Genomic DNA, 6,828 nt, shown 5'->3' with positions numbered 1-6,828 from the left:
AGTGACCCCGCGCTCTGAAGAATGAGACAGGACTCTTCCATGTTCGGTCTTCGGGTTGTTCATTATTTCTTATCTATGAAGTTTTCTCCCTGCCAAGCAGAGGTCTGTTCAGCAAGGCAGCCACAGCACTCTGACCGCCGCCGAGGCGGTGTCGTCTTTTTTATACTACGAACTACCTACATCATATTTACTTTTAATTTCTAATACTTATCACCTATGTTAGACAGTGCACTTCTACTCTAAACCAATCCCCACGTGCCAACATCACAGCAGAAAATGGAGAACAAGAAGAAGAAAGAAGAAGGACGAGACACGCCCTGTTCCCTCCATCTTGTCTCCATAACCCCTATACCAAAAATCTCAAAATCTCCATTTTCACCCCGTGTGCACCCTGTAAATACATCATTCAAACTCGCATAACTTTCAAATCTCCATACCGATTTGGCAATTCACTAGAATGATCAAAGTCAAGCCACCAGGTATTCCGAGCACCGTGCCAAGATCTCCGAACCCCCGAGGGTGGGCAGGGGAGGAGCAGCATCGCCCGGGTGGGGGTGGGAGGATGGCAGCCAGATGTTCCCAAGGCCTGGAAAATCCACTGGGAGCAGCTGGAATCATCCTTCATCCCCCGCAGGGATCTGCAGCTCCATGGTGGCGTGGGGAGCACAGAATCGCAGGATTATCCAGGCTGGGAAAAAACCTCCGAGATCATCGAGTGCACCCTGCGAACATCTAATCCAACGTGGGAATGTGGCCCCTGGATCCGCTGGATCTGAGCTCCGGGGAGCTCTGAAGGGAGGAAATCCTCAGTGCAAGGGCCAGGGAAAGGGGAAAGGGTTCTGCTGGGAAGGGAAGAGGATTTTGATGGAAAGTGAAGAGAGTTTTGATGGAAAGGGAAGACGATTTTCCTGGAAAAAGGGTTTTCCTGGGAAGGGAAGAGGATTTTGATGAAAAGGGAAGAGGATTTTCCCAGAAAAAAAGGGTTTCTTTGGAAGGGAAGAGGGTTTTAGTGGAAAAGGAGGAGGGTTTTCGTGGAAAAAATATTTTCCTGGGAAGGGAAGAGGGTTTTGATGGAAAAGGAGGAGGGTTTTCCTGGAAAAAATATTTTCCTGAGAAGGGAAGAGAGTTTTCCTGGGAAGGGAAGAGGGTTTTGAAGGAAAGGGAGCAGGGTTTTCCTGGAAAAAGGATTTTCCTGAGAAGGGAAGAGGGTTTTGATGGAAAAGGAGGAGGGTTTTCCTGGAAAAAATATTTTCCTGAGAAGGGAAGAGAGTTTTCCTGGGAAGGGAAGAGGGTTTTGATGGAAAGGGAAGAGGGTTTTCCTGGACAAAGGGTTTTTCTGGTTTTCCTGGGAAGAGAAGTCTTGTTCCTCACTCCAGGCATGGTTTTAGGCCTCCCAAGGAGACCACCAGGAGGATGGGCTGGCTCTTCTCCAGCAGAATATTCCCAAGATATGGAATTCCCCATGGCCAGGAACTGCCAAGGAGGAAGGACTGGGTTGTTGACTCCTCCGGGAAAACAGGGAAAAGCAACAGGAGCTCTGCCCTGGGAAGGGGGAGCCAGGAAAACTCTTAATTCTGTCAAAGTGTGTTGGTCTCAACACTCAGTGGAGCGGTTTGGGGTCACAGCCCCAGCTCGTGTTGCTTTTCCCACCCCGGCTTGGGAATGGCACATCCATAAATCCACACCGCGGAATTTGCTGGGGTTTTTTCCCAGAGAAACAAGAAAATCAAGTGTTTAGTGATGGGCAGCGCTGGGAAAATGCAGAGACGGGGAAGGGGGAGCTGGGAATGAGTTCCCACAGGATGGCTGCTCCCTGTTCCCAGGGCCTGGCCAGCACAGTAACCTCTGCAAGTCCTCTGACCTTCAAATACCCTCCCCAGCGCAGTTAAATCCATATAAATATATGGAAATATGGGAACAAAAAGCTTTTTCTTTCCAGTGCTGAGAGTGCCAAGTGCTGCAGGAGCCAATAAAGAGCTGCTGCTCCAGGGAGCTGTGGCAGGTAAAACACAAACAGCCCCCATCTTCCCCCAAAGCTGCAGCCAATCCCCAAATTAAAAAAGAAAAATAAAACTCAACCCAAGCCCCAAAGCTGAGGTTTGTAAAAGAGCAGGAAAATGTGGTTTTAGCTCTTGCCTGGTGCTGGATCCCAGCCTGGGAAGGAGCACTGGGAATCCTCAGAGGGAGCTGGAGCAGGGATGGCGAGCCCTTGGGGACACTCCTGTCCCCTGCACACCCTGCTGTGCTCTGGGGACAAAGGGACACGGAGCAGTCCCAGCTTGGGATTGTCCCAGGAACACGGGGAGGACCCGCTGCCACCGCCAGCCCCTCAGAGCCTGAGCAGAGCGCGTGAGGTGGGAGAACAGGGACAGGAAACAGCCCCGAGCTGTGCCAGGGGGGCTCAGGGTGAAATCCCTGCCCTGCAGGAGCCACCAGGCACTGCAAGGGGCTGCCCAGGGCACTGGGCGAGTCCCTGTCCCTCAGAAAGGAGCACACGTGGCTCTTCTCCACCACGTCTGGTTTGGACTGAGGTTGGACTTGATGCTCCTGGAGTTCTTTCCCAACCTTTTTACGGAGCCACAGAGAGAGGGAGAGTTGTCCCAAGCAGGAGCAGTCTGGTACCTGGAATTCTCTGCCGGCTCCCAAGATCCCAGCCAGGCTCCAGGAGCTTCCCAGCAGCCCGGGGAGGAGCACAAGGGCAGGGCTGAGCTGTGTTTGTGTCACTGTTTGCTCAGTGACACGGGCACAGAGGTTTAAATGCCACGGCCAAGGTCACACGGGACACTGGGACACAGCACGGAGCTTCCTGACCCTGCCCCGTCAGCCAGGGAAGGGACACAGCCTCAAACCCCACGGCAAATGTCAGATAAAGCCCCCAGAATCACCACAAAGGGAACAGGTAAAATGATGAACCCCAAGGGCCAAACCTGCTCCTCAATGGGACCGAGACAGAAAATCCCAATTCCTGCCAGACTGGCATCTGGATGGGCTCAGTGTTTGATCCTAAAGCCACTTAAAATGAACCTTAATGCTAAAAAGGGCCTAAAAGTGAGCTCAGCTGAGGAAAAGGCAGCAGCAGCCCCCGGGCTGAGCTCTGAGCTGTGCTCAGAGGAGGAGGAGGGCAGTGATTTAGTGTCTCTCCCTTTCTCTCCCCACACTCCTCGCCTCCCGCACAAGGATCCATTGAGAGGCTGCAGAACAAACGTTCCCTTATGCAGCTCCAAAAAACTCCCGGGTCGGTTTGTGTGAGGCAGCTGCCCCGGAGCTCGCTGTGGTTACTCATTAACCGCGGCTCCCAGGGCACGGGAAGGAGGAATCAACTTAATAGGCCCTAAAAAAAAAAAAAAGAAAAAAAAAACCAAAAAAGAAAACAAACCAGCAATGAAAATAAATACATCAGGTGTCCTGGAAAAGGACGTGGAAAAAACAGGTGGCCCCGGGAGCAGCTCCTGGGCTGGGGCGGGCTGAGGGAGCAGGGGGACAATGGCACCGAGGGAAATGCGTGGGGACAAAAGGGGACGATTTTAAAGGGGAGGGAAGGGAAGACAGAGGGGACAGAGAGGCGCTTGTGCTCCACAGAGAGGGGTTCTGTGCCCGGGCTGCGGGGCGGGATCCGCTCCCCGCCGCAGCCATTCCCTGCTCCCGAGCCATTCGCTGCTCCTGCCCCCGGCGTCTCCCAGGAGAATGAGGCGCTGCAGGGGCTGGGGAGCGTTTTCCAGGTGTCACCCCCTGCCCCCGGCCAGGAGAGCCCCGCGGTGGCCTGTCCCTGCCGGAGAGGCTGGAGCTGCTCCCGCATCCCAAAGGTCAGGAGCCTGCTCCATCGCCGCGTCCTTCACCTGCTCCTCCAGCATCCCCTCCATGGAAAACACATCCCCTGCGTGCCTTCTTCCCTCACCTCCCCCAGAGGTGGGCTTTGGGGAGAAAGGCATCCCTGGAATTACAGACTCGGTTGGAAAAGCCCCCTGAGATCACCCAGTCCAACTTCCCTGAGCGCTGCCAGTGCCACCACTGCCGCTGTCCCCAAGGGCCACATCCCCAGGTTTTCAATCCCTGCAGGGATGGGGTCTCGACCACCTGTGCCAGGGCTGCACAGCCCTGCCCGTGGAGTTTTCCCAATATCCAGCCTCAGCCTCCACTGGAGCAGCCTGAGGGTATTTCCCATTGTCCCAGCATTTGTTACCTGGGACAAGAGCCCGACCCCAGCTGGATTTGTGCAGCCCCTGCGCTCACCTGCTCCATGGACAGGGTGGTGTCACAGACATATTTTATGAAAAATCCTTTCCTTGGGATCTTTTCTCCTGAGAAGATGGGAAGCTTCAGCTTCCCCACGTTTTGCTGCTTTGGAATGCGATTTGGAGAATTGTTTACCCAGCATGTGAAATTGTTTTTACTCGATGACCAATGACAGCCAGCTGTGTCGAGGCTTAGCCCAGCCACAAGATTTTATTGCCATTCCATTCCTTTCCTTTCAAGCCTTCTGATGAAATCCTTTCTTCTATTCTTTTAGTTCTAATGTATCATTTTCTTTTAATATAATATATATAATAAAATAATAAATCAGCCTTCTGAAACACGGAGTCAAGATTCTCACCTCTTCCCTCATCCTGGGACCCCTGTGAACTCTGTCACAGGATGGGGTCCAGCCTGTCCCCAACCTGTGTCCCCAAGGTGGGAGACACCTCCCTGCCCAGCCCTGGGCCCACAGGAGAGGGAATTCCTGACCCCTCCATGAGATCCTGAGGGAGAACCACAATTAGAGCTGGAATAAAAAGCTCTCAATATTGCTGGGACCAGAATACTGAGCTCCCTGCCAGGCCAGCCGGTGCTGCAGGGGAGCAGGTACCCGGCGCTGGAGTTTTTGTGGGATGAGGAACATCTGGAGCTCAGAGGCACAAGGCGGCCTTTGTGCAGCTGGGAAAGGCCGTGCCAGAAGGCAGCACTTGTTTGGGACAGCTTCAGGGAGAGGGGGAGGGAAAGGGGAAAAGAGCAGAGGGAAGGAATCTCAGCCTCCCCCCGGACAGTTCCCAGCTCCCCCGCGGGACTCTCTGCGTCCCCTTCCCTGTGGAGCTGGTCCTGGTGTCACAGACATTTCTTTTATGAAAAATCCTCTCTCGGGATTTTTCCCGCTGAAGCTGAGAAGTTCAGCAACAAGACATAAACAATAGGTTATCTGCTGCTGTGGAATGCAACAGGTCCATCGGGATTGGCCCATCTGGGATGTTTGTAGTCAGTGGCCAATCCAGGACTGAATTCTCTCCGACAGAGTCAGAGAGAGCTCCTTTGTTTTCATTCTTTACTTTTATATTCTTAAGTTAGGTAGCAGGCTCTGGAAACTCTCCTTTCCTTTTCTTTTTAGTATAGTTTAAATAGATGTATATATCATAAAATCATAAATCAAGCCTTCTGATAATGGAGTCAAAGATCTCGTCTTTTCCTTCACCTGAGAACCCTTGTGACAGCTGTCACAGTCCTGGATGTATTAAATAATCAAATCAAATCATTTGGATTCCTTTTGACTCTGGAAGGGCCATCATCCCCTCCTGGCTGGCGGCATTCCAGCAGCAGGGACGTTTCCCGGCTGGGATTATCAGATATCCTGAGCTGGGAAAGGTTGATCAGTTGATAATCCCAAGGGTTGGTATCCCTAAGGAATATCCCGGGCAGAGGGAGCTTGGGAACACCAGAGCTGAGGATTCCCATGGAGGCTCCCGATGCTTCTCCTCATGGGCTCTCACCCTGCTGAGCACAGACAACCCTGGAAACCGGAATTTGGGAATTTCACAGCTCTCTGGAGCCACGGGAGCTCGGGACACAGAGTTTTTTGTGGGGAGGTGGCTCTGGTCACTTTCTCAGAGGGAAAAACGTCTCCAGTGGAATTGGAATGTTTCTCTGGAGCCTGGCAGAGGCCGTGGATTGGGAGCTGGGGTCCATGAGAGAACTGGAGCTCACTGGGAGGACTGGGAGCTCTCCCCACACCTCCCCCGGGGACAGGGACCTCATCCCAGGCTCTGCTCCAGCACAGCCAAATCTCCGAGCGCTCCGTGGATCCAAAAAGAGCTGGAGCTGCTGCTTGCTGCACCAGGGGAGGAAAAATCCCCCAAATCCCCCAAAAATCCCCCCAAATCCTTTTGTCTCTCCCACCCGCCAGAGCTGCAGAGCAATTACCGAGCCCCCGGGGGTTTCACACGTAATCACAGGGGCCTCCTCCTGCTAACCCTTAATTTGTTTGATGACTCGCGAGGCCCCGGGGGGCTCCTTGGTGTCAGCATTCATCTCCCTGCTCTCCTAAGGATTATATCTCCACCCAAAACTGGGGGGATTTGGTGAAATCCTCGCCAAGACAAGATTGAAGAGATCTCCCCCAGATTCCCGGGGCTCTCTGACCTCCAGGGACACACCAGCAATGCTGGATTCAGGGAAAGGACCTGCAGATCCTCCTGCATTTGTGTCCATCCACCAGCAGAGATGAGCTGGGATAAACTAGACCAGGAAAAGGAAAGGGAAAAGCCAAGTATGTTGTGAGAGGTGATTTGTGTTTGAAATCCAACCTGACTCCTGCCCCTGCTCCCAGCCTGGCCTGACACATCAGGGTGGGAGGAACTGGGATGACCCAGCCTTCACTGGAGCCGAAACCTTGGGAAGGGGAACAAAAAAAGGTTGGGAATGCTGGTGGTGTGTCCTGCACAGGGTGGGGGGAGCAGCACTGGAATGGCAGAATGGGGGGTTCAGTGGGATTGGGGTCCTGGAGGAGATTGGGGGCGGTTCAGTGGGATTGGGGTCCTGGAGGAGATTGGGGGGGGTTCAATGGGGTTGGGATCCTGGAGGAGA

Source organism: Geospiza fortis, unplaced genomic scaffold (assembly GCF_000277835.1).
Source record: "Geospiza fortis unplaced genomic scaffold, GeoFor_1.0 scaffold358, whole genome shotgun sequence".
Lineage (NCBI taxonomy): Eukaryota > Metazoa > Chordata > Aves > Passeriformes > Thraupidae > Geospiza > Geospiza fortis.
Note: the sequence above shows the minus strand (reverse complement) of the source record.